We start from the raw sequence: 13705 nt of genomic DNA, 5'->3' as shown, positions 1-13705 counted from the left end.
AGATTTGTCGCAGTTGACCGGTCGACCCAATCAATAGCTTTGTTCGGGTTCTTGTTATTACCGATTCTGAACCATCCTAGAACTCTGCAGCGCACGCGCAAATGAAATAATGTCTTCATGTTTCCTTCTGCGCATACGCATCACAGTTCTAGGACGGTTCAGAATCGGTAATAAGAGAAACCCGAAGTAAGCTAATATCAAAACATCTGTCAGTACTTAAAGTTCTAGGGAAAGGTGTACGTCATGCGTTCAGCTTCGTGATTTAATTACGTCTCGTGATACTTAATTTGTTTATTTATTAACGAGTCGTTGTAATTTTCCCTATAGCTTGAACTTTTTTAAGTGCAAGCTAAAAACGCCTGCATTTTTGGTAAAAATAAGTGGAACTGAGTGGGTGTTCGATAGTGGTCGCGCTATTAGAACTCTGAATTCAAAAATCGATATCTCGAAATCTATTAGAAATAATAGATTGTAGTTTTTTCAAGAACTTTGTTAATATTTCTGGCTGTATTTTCTTTGTAGACAGTATGTGAAAATCTTTATCAATAAAAAAATTGCACGATTGCTGAAAATTGCTATGCTCTAAAAAGTAAATGGATGGATTGTTTACAATTTTTGAATGGAAAAAGTAGAGTTTTTAAATTATCGCGATTACTGACGTTTTCTCGTTATAAAAAAATGACACCTTAAAGATATCCTTATAATTCCATTTCAGATGCTCAGAAACATGTCTAATGATTTTATCTAGTTATCTCTTGAAAAAAAAGTCTTTTAAAAATAAGCGGTTTGCGATCGTGATTTTACTTTACTTGATAGGGAAATGCGTATCGGCAACGCCGCAAAAGCACACCGTCGCGCGTCGCGTCGTTCAGTCGCATTTCTCTCACTCCCACTTAATAAGATCCCTATGCGATGTACTTCCACACATGTAAATGCAGACCCAAAAGTAACAGTTGCCAGCACGGTATTTATAGACAATATATTGTTTTAAATGTTATTGTTGATTATTATTATTGTTAGAATGAGCTTAAATAAAGATAAGAATAAACAATAATCGTGCATTAATTTATTAAAACGATTAAGTAAAGTTTAACTATAACTATTTTATTTTTTTTCATCGGAAATTACTACTACTTTTTCTTTATTAGATAGAAAATAATATTCTGAATAGAATGACATATCATATGTCAATTTTTGACATTTTCGCTTAAAAAAAATGTATTTTACATTTCGATCTAGAGTGCCACGGCTGTGTTAAAACCACCAATCTTTAAGCAAGGAGCCTTGGAAAAATAGATTTGATCGACTAAAGTTTTTCGTGACTTTGAAAAATGCCCAAATCGTATTTTTAATCACAAATTCAATTTTTGGAATGGAAAACTGTGAAAAACATTGAATTTGTTCTTATGTATTTCATATAAAATGGGTCAGTTTTTTTCTTTAGGGTACTATTTTTGTTACTAAATATTTTTGTGGTTTTGTTTGTTTTATTTATTTAATAAATGTTTTTATACTTTAATTAGGATAGTTTTTTACATTTCCAATTACATATTGCTCGTTAGTCGCAGAATATAAATTCTTTGAATTTTTGAAATTAGGATTAAAATATATAATTGATTTAAATATAAAAAGGGCGCACCAAAGAATGGTGCACGTAGGCGCCAAATACCCCAGGAACGGGCCTGAGTATTTGTCTTTTAAAGTATTTAAAAACAATGTTTTCGAAGGAAGAAATTAGCGTGTATCAAATCGGCAGTTCCTCTTTTGAAGCGAAAATTGGCAAACCGGTTGGAAATACATTTGTTAATGTGCTGTTGTTGTCGAAAACAATGGGCCAGTGCTTTCGCAAAATTTTTCTCAAACACAACCATCATGGGAAGTGAAAGCGTCTTTTAGATGCTCAGATTTTAGAACTCTTTTTTCCTAATTTATTGTTAAAATTATTAATTAACCGAAATGTTTACGTTATTTGAATTAATAGTAAAACTGTATTGTTCTAGTCTGATAATTATATCATATGTTTTAACGAGTCGAGCTGAACTCAACGTTATTTAACTGTGTATTGAAATTTTAATTAGGATTTGTATTATGCGATATTTGTGATATTTGATATATCTACAGTAGGTATATGTCCCGGATTGTCTTTACAAGAGGAAAAACTTTGTTATCGGTCCCATATGCAATCTTGCACATTGGGGATCATTTGTACACTCTCTTCAATAATTGATTGTAAGGGTATTGTCTTCTGCCCGACGGAATATGGTTATCGCGTCCCACAGTGCTTCGTCCCATGGACAAAAATCGAAAAAAGAAGTTAAAATTTACTAATATCTGAATATGTAATTTTATACTTATAGCAATGTTCGACCATCCTGTATATTATTTTTCATAAACAGCGTTTTTTGTTAGCAAATATTTTCACTAACAATAAATTTTGCGATCATTATCTTATCAGTGAAAAGAATAACATTCATAGTAGTTCTGTATATTATGGAGTTAAGCGGTACGTACTTAATTGAAAGCCACTATGGATATTGTTAAACAAGGTATGTACTTTAAATTTATTTCTAAACAAGTTCGTGATTGTTTAGTTTTTATTTATTTTATAAGATGATTCTTAAATGGGTATAAAAATTTTACGTTTTCAAACTTCAAAAAGGCATTAAAAAAAACATATCAAAACATATCGTATTTATTGAATATTTTGTTGCTATATTCATACACTTTTAATTTTTGTATAGTTCACCTGCGTCTGCTTGCGACGAAGTTTATTTTACAATACTTTTCAGATGGAGTAAAATTGATAAGCAATGCCGATCTGGTTAATACTTGGCTTGATCATAGGGACAAGAACTCAAAATTATTTGTATTTCAAAAAATGTGTTCTTTATTAGATATTGATGAACCTTCCAGTCAAATGAGACACCACTTGTGCCTAAAAAAGCCCCCTATGTTGAATTTTTTTAGAATTTAGAATGAGTGGGAGGGGGGTTAATCACTTCGACCTTACAGATCCATTGTGTCCCCCTTTCTTGAATCATAACTCATCATACAGTCCCAGGGCTTTGACAAAAGTCAGTATCTGGGACGGTTTTATAGAGGGTAGTTCTCCATCTCCAATATCATAACGTACCAAAATTCATGGCACGAATGGTTGTCGTCTCGGCGCACTCAGTGATGAGGTGTACTGGTGTTTCACCATCTTCCCCACAGAATCTGCATTCACCGTTTCTTCTTAGTTTCAATCTACTGAGGTGTTCATTGAGGAGACAGTGTCCTGTTAACCCCCCTATGTTGAAGCGAAACGTCGCATAAAAAAGTTTCCATCTTCAATTTATTATAAAACCTCATACCCCAGAAAAGGAAAAAATATTATATGGATATGGTCTATTAAAGAGGTAACTATTAACATCCGAACCCCTCATACCAACAAAAAGAACAGTAACAACCCGAAAAAGTAACATATCAGAAAATGATGTACAGAAATATCTTACATGTGAGGATACTTCATCTACCTGTAATTTGGATCCTATAAATTTTGAAGATTCTGTCAGAAGTGATTCTTCTGAATAGAGTAGTTACGAGCTATGCATTTTGTTATCCTAAAGTAAATTTATAGTACCTTAAGTTTTTTTTTAATTAAATATAGCATTAATGTTTCTTTTTCATTAAAGAAAAACATTTTTATCTTATATTAGGTTTATATTGTAGGAATCATGTTCTAATGTTATTCCAATTCTTTTTTATCACAGGAATTTATTTAATACTTACACCGTTTTCATACTATAAATTATTATTTCCTTAGATGAAACACAGCTCCAACATTTTTATTATTTATAAGATTCTTTTTCATAAACGTGGGACTAAGAACATCATCATTTAGTACAATGAGAGTACTCATCATTTGTGTCAAATAAACCTAGTTTGAATAAATTGCCTACAATAAAAGAGAAGTTTTGCATTTTTGTCCTCTAGAGCCATATGTTCGAAGCACTGTGCGTCCGGTATCCCGCTCCAATCCCTGATGTTCCGGAGCCATGAGTGTTGTTTCCTTCCTGGCCCTCTTCGACCCTCAGTTTTGCCCTGCAGGACTAGTTTCGGAATGGCCTCTCAAAATGTGCCCAAAATATGACATTTTCCGGGTCTTTACTATATTAAGCAGTTGCAGGGTCGGACTGGCCATATAGTCAGGGTGGCGGATGCCGCACAGCTTATTCGTGACGTCATCAACTGGAGGCCTGAACTTTGATTGCATTTGATACACTTTATACGTATATAATGGATATAAACTTTAATTGCACCGAATTTTTAATAAATAATAATTAAACATAAAATTTGAAAAACATCAGATTGCTATCCCATCTCACATTATCCTTTGTCATTGTATTTATTTATGCTGTAAGTGTGTCTAAGTTTCTTTTATTTCCTTTTCCAAGTCTATCATTATTTTTTAACAACAGTATGTTTTTCAGACGTGTATTTCTAATAGAATTTATGACAATTTTTACAATAACTTAGCATTATAAATAGTACATTGCGGAAATTTTAATAATAGTGTTATTACTTTTAATGTAATCCAAAGATATTTTTGATAAAAATATGTTTTTATTGTGAATTGTGAGAAACTCTTCATGGCTTTGCAAGACTGTTAAAAATTATATATTCAAATAAAACTATATTAGTTATTTCATCTTTTGGAAACCCAAGTCTGCCTTTAGTAAGGTTTTTTATAAGTGAATTTTGTTCAATATCAGTGTTGTTTGAAAATGTTAAATTATTTTTAGGGACTTTTAGGGACATTAATGACTGAATCTTAAGTTTCTTTTCGCCTTCATAATATAAATGTCGAACACAAATACTGTACTGACTCCCGGCTAACTGTCTATATTTTCCAAACCTACTTTCAAGAGGATCAGTTTGCAAGTTCTCTAGTTCTCTATATTGTCAGTAATTTTATTATTTACATTTCTGATATAATAAAATTAAAATAAACAAATAGTTTACAGCACGTATTGGAAATAAAAATGCGAAATTTACCGAATTTTTCAAATTTACCTTGATTTTTTTGAACTGTGAATTAAAAAAAAAGTTAAAACCATTATTTTTACTTATTAAAGGGTATGGCCTCCTCTGCTGTTCATTACAGCCCTACATCGTCTCTCCATGCTCCTGATCAGGTTGTTGATTTCTTCTTGAGGTACAGCCTGCCACGCTGCATTCACGGCCCGAACCAGATCCCTACGAGTTTCACGAGGCATACCCATTCTCAAAATTCTTCTTTGGACCGCGTCCCATACGTGCTCGATGGGGTTGAGGTCAGGATATTGTGCCGGCCAGGGTAAGATGTTTAATTGATGAGCATTGATAAACTCACTTACCACTCTGGCTGTATGAGGCCGTGCATTGTCATGCATGAGAATGAAGTTTCTCCCAAAATCATTGGCATATGGTAACACGACAGGCTCAAGAGTTAAATCACGATATGTGATTCCTGTTAGAAACCTTTCAAGAAAAACGAGATCGGTTTTTCGGCCTGACTGGACTCCTCCTCAGACCATAACTCTTCCACCTTGATAAGGGTGCACTTCCTGAACATGATCCAACCGAATAAGATTTCCCGGTTCTCTCCATACCCTAAGCCTTCCCGAATCCGGACGAATTCCAAAGCGTGACTCATCCGTGAAGAGAACATTGGCCCATTGTTCATTCGACCACTGAACATGATCTTGAGCCCACAAATATCGTACCTCTCGATTTCCTCTCGTTAAGGGTTGAGCTCTCCAGGGGCGTCTGCTTCTTAAGTTGACCTCTCTTAATCTATTGCGAACAGTGTCAGAACTAACGGTTACATTATGTGTTTCCTGGAGAATTAAACTAAGCTCTGGTACTGTAAGAGTCGGTCGGCGTCGAGCATTTAATTGTAAAAAATGATCTTGCTGAGGGGTAGTAATGCGATGTCGCCTTGTGTGCCTTGCAGCAACATCACCACTTTCACGGTAGCGTGCACTTAATCGCGATATTACACTTTGCGTTGTATTTAATGCTCTAGCTACGTCGATTTGGCGCATTCCAGCTTCAAGCATAACCATGGCCCTTAGCATTTCGTCTCTGTTAAGATGTCTACGCTCCATAATGTCGTTTAATACTAAACAGAGTTATTTAAATGAATTCTGGCCAGTTCATCATAAAAACATAGCCAGTACAGGTTAAATTCGAACAATTGATGCTAGGTGTTTTTTATACATTTGACAAAAAATGCACAAACACTTCTGCAAATATCCCAAATTTAGAAATAATTAGTGTGACTACTTCGTTTCAATCGAAGTGGAAAGAATCGGCCTACAAATATGTGGTTGTTTATTCAAAACATTTATTTTTAACTTTAATAAAATGATATCCCTAGATTTTTCCGGTGTGTGTATATGCAACAATATAAGTCATTTACGGCGTAGAAAGCCTTGTCTAGTAAATAAGATTTCAATGCTTTGCGAATTGAAGAAAATGATGTTATGGACAAAGAGTAGATAAGACAAGAGACGACAGTTCGCGCGGTACCTTTCATGTTTGAGTGGTGGGGAGAGTGACCTCGTCTCGCTTGTCCCTTTAAATTTTCGTAACTTTTTCGCGGGAAATTTGAAATAGACTAACTTGCCTGTATAGCTTATAAATAGTTACTGTATGGGTAAAGAAATAAATAGAAATGAAAAAAAAATGAGTTTTCTAAATATTATATAAAATAAATTATAATTAGAAACATATTTGTCAGGGAATAAAGATAATAAAAGCAATATTTTGTATATCGTTGGTAAACAAGATAAAGTGACCAAGTCGATTTGTAAGAAGTGTTTTATTTACGTGTATTTTTTTTACATATGGACTTGAACAAGTGTAATATTACAATGAACACACAATAGATCTATAAAGTCGCGGTGATTCTCCCCTCCATTCTACAATATCACAATGTGGAGTTTATGTACAAAAAAATAGAGTTGCTCAATTTTTTTTGTAAAAATATATTACAAGCTTCTAACCATGTCTTCGATCTATGGATTACATTTAGTTTAATAGCATAATTATATAGTATATTTCTATAAAAATACTTTTCAGGATCCTTTGGAAACGAGTGAAATATTATGTTTGTCGAAGAATAAGACCTATTTTTGCAGTCTTTATAAGCACACACATTGCCACCATCTCGTCTTTTCCTGCTACTCGTGTCCTGTTCAGTATTCATATTTAACAATAATTACAAATTAGTACGCAACAAAAACGATACTAAAATTAAACCTTAAAAACTCTCAAAACGATAATAATCGAAAAACTCTGAAACACACACTTTAAAAAGGCAAAAATGCAAGAAAACAATTAATCAGATTTGTTTATGTTTAAGCCTGATTAGCACAGCTGATTAACGTCCTAAAATCATAGGTTAGAATAAATAAAATACGCCGTTGTCAGATTTTATCGTTTATCTTTGAAATCGATCAACTTAGTCATTCTGTTTCTTTGATATTATCAGTACATTACGAAAAAAGAACCTAAACCAACCTAAACTAAAAATTTACATTTCCGTATTAACATACGTTACTTATATTCTTCTTATATTATTAATTTATTTTCAGAAAATCTTGTTTATTTTTCAAAGAAATATACTTGGCAACAGAGAAAATGGGACTTGATGGGACCTTTAAATTTTAATATATCTGCGTCTCTCTCGCGAAATTCGACTTCTTTGTTCACTGTCGTCTCTTGTCTTATCTACTCTTTGGTTATGGATTTAATTCCAAATGACAGGTGATTGTGCATTTTTTTCGAGTTGTATAATATTGAACTTTTAACTATGGTAGACGGAACACATTATTCAGTCATTATATTAAGTTATATTATTTATAAAGGGGAATATTTTGTGGGTTTTTCGGCGGACGACTGTTTAAGTACACCCTATGACCCATGACCCTATTATTTATGACTCGTATAATAAATATCTTCCGCCGCTTATTTATAATACTTACCTGCTTTAGGCAACCTCTCCTCTGAAGTGTAAAAGATTAAAGAATTTAACTTTAAACCGCTATTACTTAAAGGATAATAACCTAACCTCTCAGGTAAGATTACATTGGTAGATTTTACAAGTACAGGTCTTGGTTTATATAGCTGAAAAAAGTGTCATAAACTTATATCGTAATACGAGTAATTGGATACCAGTGTAGTACTACGATACTGCATCGGTCAATATAAGGTTTTTCCGAGGGTTTTTCTATAGATTCCAGAACAGCCCCCGATGTACAATTTTTTTGAACAGGGGAAGAAACTTGATAGAGTAGCGCCCCCTCTCTCCAGCGTTTGAAATAAATTGTTTAAAAAAAACTTGAAAATATACACTACTGGCAAAGGAATATTAGCAATAGGAGGTTTTCAATGCGATAAAAAAAGATGGTAAGGCTGCAAAATACACTGCAGTGCAACAGAGACGGATAAAGTGTCTTTTCCCTACCATCGTATAGGGGAAGTGATCATAGAAGTGATACGACGAGAGAGCCCCTGCGAGAGGGGGCGCCGGGCGGGTCTTTAAGACGCTTGTGTGGGGGCTACCGCCTACTAATAGAACAGAATCGAAAAAATAGAAACAGGACGGACAGTGTTGCCATTCAATTAAATCGAAATTATGTTGGCTTGTCAAAATCCTAAATCTTCTAATCCCATTATCTTGCCTACTTAATGAAATATTAAATAAAGTACGAAACAATTTTACGAATGTTTTCTCTAGGCACATAACTTCTTTCTAAAACGAAAAGTAACATGCAAAACTTTGATATCATTTCTAAAATAGCAAGTGCAATTCTATGAAATGGCAATACTGTACGATCTTCCTAGCAGTCGCCCCGACACAGTCGGTCGGCGGCGGCGCTTCACAAAGCCGCGGCTGTGACAAAGGAATTAGGCCGAAAAAAACTTTATAAGGAGTAGACGAACAGGGTTGCCGGGTTTGTTAGATTATAATTCCATACGAGAACAAAATTCTCGGTAGATCTTCAACAAAAATTAAAAGTACAGAAACGAAATAAAATATAATATTTAAGTCCAAAATTAGCATTCCTATGTGTCGTAATAATAGATCACTCAAATAAAATACAAATATAATAAATATAACAAGAATTAGAAATAGCTAGGTATATTATTTAATATTAAAAAAAATATTGAATTAAATAATATTAATATATTAATAAAAACATATAAAACTATAACAAGTAGGGATAGCAGTCACAAATTAGTGTAGCAGTCACTTTTTACCTTTGTACAAATTTTGATCAGTGATATCTAAAATTAATTTCATTTCAATGGGAAAGCTGTAGCAACTCTCAACTCTTTTTCATATTAATATATTTTTTTTGACGGGAAAATCACTAAAATATTTGTCCGAATTTAGGTTGTTTCTTAACTTAAATTTTGTTTTTTGTTTACATTTTTTGGGGAAAATATGGGTTCAACTTTAGTAGATGAATGAAATAAAATCTTTTCAAAAGATATCAACTTCTTCGGGCATGTCGCCAATACCGCGCCTAATAAGGAGTAATAAGGAGTAATAAGGATTTTTAGGAATATCTCTGTAACTCTGCAACTAGACAGAACGATGACCTGTATGTGTGTTATTACTAAATAAAATTTAATGAAACAATAATAAAGTCAAATTATACAGATTCCAACACGGCAGTCGCTTAATTTTTAGTCAAATAAGTCAGCTTTTTATAAGTGCTTCTATTGTAAAAACTAAAGACGCAGTTGAATATATCGTTAGATTTTTCTTTAAATCGGTAGATCGGTAGCTTACAGACGAAACCGGTAGACCTGGCAACTCTGTGATGAACTGACGGGAGTCAGAATAGCGAGGTGCGGAGGCGCGGGAAGGGAAATAAAATAATGGCGATAAATAAAGGGCAGGGAGATGGGTATCATGAGTGGATGGGAGGTGGCGGAATTTCCAAAATTTGTTATCTTATTGGAGTTTGTCTAAGTAGACAGTCGTAGTGGAAGTGGAAACGGGGAAGTTGTTGTCCATCTCTGTTTAAGCATAGACTTTTTATAGGCGTTTCATTCCAATGCATGTAATTCCTATGCCTAGAGATCCATTGCCGGGCCTGTATAATTATATAAAAATATTCTATAGAACATATAAAGTCAAAAACTAACTGGGCGTTTTAAAATCAAATTATTACTTGATCGAAGAACGTGAGCTGTTTGATAAGACACTTTGTGGAACAAAAAAAATCAAATAGATTTTATAAATGCCACAATGGGCTCTTTCACAAAAAATAAAATACCCAATTCAAGGACAAAATCTGAAATAGAAGACTATTTTCAGTATATTTATCCAAAAAAAATAGTTCCATGACATTGAATAATTTTTTTATAGGCCCTCAAAATTGCTTTAATTTGAAATAATTTTAAAGCGCCAATTGATGACGTATGAAAAATACGTCCAATCACATTGCAGAACCGTGCTCGTGCGCCAGCCAACAACTGGCAACATTGCGATTTGATTTGACCAGCACCACCTCAACTCAAGGCCTATCAACATGATATGGGCAAGGCAAATATGGCGGCGAAGGCAGCGCATTATTAAATTGTTTACCTTTAACCTGAAAAGCCGGTAGTGGTTTCTCGTTCCGATTGCATACCAGAAATAATTAATTATCTCTAGTTTGTTGTGCTTCTGCAACACGTTTGTTTAGTTCTTAGTGTTCAGTGCATGGTGTGATCAGAAAATTGTGATAAAATAACAGTGTACTAAAAATCCAAACCAGCATTCCACATAGGGAACTTCAAACTTTTGTGCTTGTCGTACTCCTCTATTATTAATTATTTTAAGGTAAGAACTAGAAGTATTTATCAAGATATTATACCTAAATGAGTAAAAAGCCTTCGCCGCCAGTCTGCATAGTACTTTATAATGGTTACTTACATTAATCAAAAGATAGGTATTAAAGGCTAGGTATTAACATTTTATTGTACCTGCATGCCTTTTATATGCTCTGTTCCAAATTGTTACGGGAATTATAGAGGGGGTCCCAAGGTTTCTGATTTTATATTTCCCAAAAATGACGAGCTTCGTAAAAAATGGTTGACAGCTATTAAAAGAGATAATTTCACTCCTACTAGTAGTTTTCGGGTAAGAAGTGCATTAAATATGCCTCAAAAAGACCAAAGGCCAAAGCCTCTGTTACTCTAGTGAGGATGTAGTTATGGCTACTGCTTACACTTACCTCACTATAAGTAAAATATTGGAACAAGAATCAAGCTTTTTACAACAAAAAAATTACAGAAAGATATTGACAACATTGACATTTGAAAATATAAATGGCCTGGATGTAAGTATTTTTTTAGGTCACAATTGCCCCTCAGATACGTCAGAATTTATTATTAAATCTATCTTGTTCAGAATGTTCAATATTTTATTGAAGAACTATGCAAAAAAAGGAATGACGTCTTTATCACAAAGACAATGCCCTATGTAAAGAAAAAAGACTAAGCTAAGGCGTAAGTTTTTAAGACACATTATATTTTTTATATGAAGACTTGAAAGACATATTATATTTTTTATTTATCCTCACCTATTATAGTTTAAATTTATTCCCATTTGTGTAATGCTGCAAAACATAGAAAAAATATTCCATATTTTTTGACCCAAGCCAGTGTAGTTTATAATTCCAAGAGCATTTACCAAGGCTTTTACAAGTAACTTCCTATACTGTCCGTAATAGTATATATTTATCAAACGTTCAGTAAATTCTAAACTATGGTAGGTAAGTGTTTGCAATTGAATATTTAGTTCATATTGCTATTTCCTGTCATATATTTCTGGTTATTTCTTTTTCCGATGATTTTGAACACCCTATATATGCTACCTCAAGTTTGAATATTTTAACACTACCTACCTATTTTCTGAGAAAGCAGACCTTTTTATAAAAAGTAACTAACTGATGTTTTCATAAAAGTAATAATACAAAAAATTCCATACTTATGTGGAGAACTTTAGACTCCCTGTATATTAAAAAATTAGTGAAATATTACGTAATCTAACCCGATATTTGTGTGAAAAAGTCTATTTGGAAATAAAACAGGTTTTAAAATACGCGCCAAATAAAGCACTTCTATTCCGCCATATTGGAAAAGGTTGAATGGCCTTGTGTGGAGGTGGTGGTGTGTCAGCATGGTGGCCCGGCCGCGGCCGTGTTGCCGCTTTTCAACATGCCAGGTGTGAGGTATTAAAAATAAAGTGCGGATTTTTATTCTAGGCTTTTTTGTTTTTATTTATTTTCTTAAAAACGACTTCAAATTTTTCGAAAGTGAGATAGCAGAAAATTCTAGAATTAATTGCTTTATTCAATTATGCTAATTCCAAAATATAGTCAAAGAGCCCATTCTGATGATTTTTAACAGCGATTTTATTAAAAAAACTACTCCCTATAACTGGAACTTTCTGCTTAACTGAAAGATTAACCAAACTTTTAAATGAAATATTACAGAAATAGTAGATTAGATACCAAAGTAAAAAACGAATACGTCTGCCAGTTTTAAATAACAATATACAGGGTGTCGTGTCCGAATCCGAATTGTATCGGGAAATTTCGGGAGCATATTCTAGATAATTAAGATAATTTTAGATTAGAACCAGTCTGTCCATTTTCTTCAAAATTGAGATATTCAGACAGAACTATGTAATAAGACCTTGAGATACAGGGTGTGAAACTTTCTTTTTATTTTGATTTTGTCCAAATAGTTTTGGAACTAACGTCGATATTTGGATGAAGGTTTTTTGACATGGGAAAAATGATTTTGATGTCAATTAACTCCTGCTTGTAGGGGCCACAAATGAAGTTTCTTTCTAATCGTCACACATTTAGAATAAAAAAATAATACTTATACAGTAGTCCACAAAAGTTTGGAAACATCGAAAAGATTTAATAAAATATAAAATGTATTCAAAGTATTTAATGTATAAGAGAAATGTATTTTTGTGTACTAAAAGTATATAATATAATTCTTAAATTGAGACTATAATGCCAACAAAAAACATGTAACATGTCAAGAAATAAACATACATTCGAAATTCTGCAAAAATTATAACCACATAAGTTTGGAAACAAAATGTAAAAATGTTAAACAGATCCCCTATTTTAGTATTTAGTAGCAAAACCTTTTGCTTGTAACACAGCTCTACACCTATTTTGCATAGAGTCCACTAATTTTGCACATTTTTCCACTGAGAGTTTTCTCCACTCTAAGCTAATTGCAGTGAATAAATCCTCTATTCTTGATGTTGTGAATTCTGATATCCCTATCAATTTGATCCCACAAGTTCTCAATAGGATTGAGATCTGGAGATTGAGGTGGCCATTGCATTACACTGATGTTTGTCTCTTGGAACCAGTTTTTCACTAATCTTGCCGTATGTTTCGGATCGTTGTCTTGTTGGAATTGCCAGATCAGCGGCATATTTTCCTCAGCATATGGTAGCACATGACGTGTTAGTATGTCTAAGTATACATACTGATCCATTATTTGATCTATACGGACAATTGGGCCCGGACCGGACCTTGAGAAACAATCCCCACACCATGATTCCACCTCCTCCATGTTTAACTGTTGGTAACTGGTACTTGGGATCAAATCTTTTTCCAACTGGACGCCTAACAAACTTGATACC

The 13705-nt window shown here is 33.4% G+C and overlaps 1 protein-coding gene across 1 annotated transcript in view; it reads right to left on the bottom strand.

Moving 5' to 3' along the window:
- The window catches only part of LOC115880900, a 149754-nt gene that overhangs the window by 120104 nt on the left and 15945 nt on the right, over window positions 1-13705 (bottom strand). The window lies entirely within an intron of this gene.

The sequence above is a fragment of the Sitophilus oryzae genome, unplaced genomic scaffold (assembly GCF_002938485.1).
Source record: "Sitophilus oryzae breed Bouriz unplaced genomic scaffold, Soryzae_2.0 scaffold_1660_pilon_pilon, whole genome shotgun sequence".
Taxonomy (NCBI): Eukaryota; Metazoa; Arthropoda; class Insecta; order Coleoptera; family Curculionidae; genus Sitophilus; species Sitophilus oryzae.
This window is presented reverse-complemented; position numbering and strand designations above follow the sequence as displayed.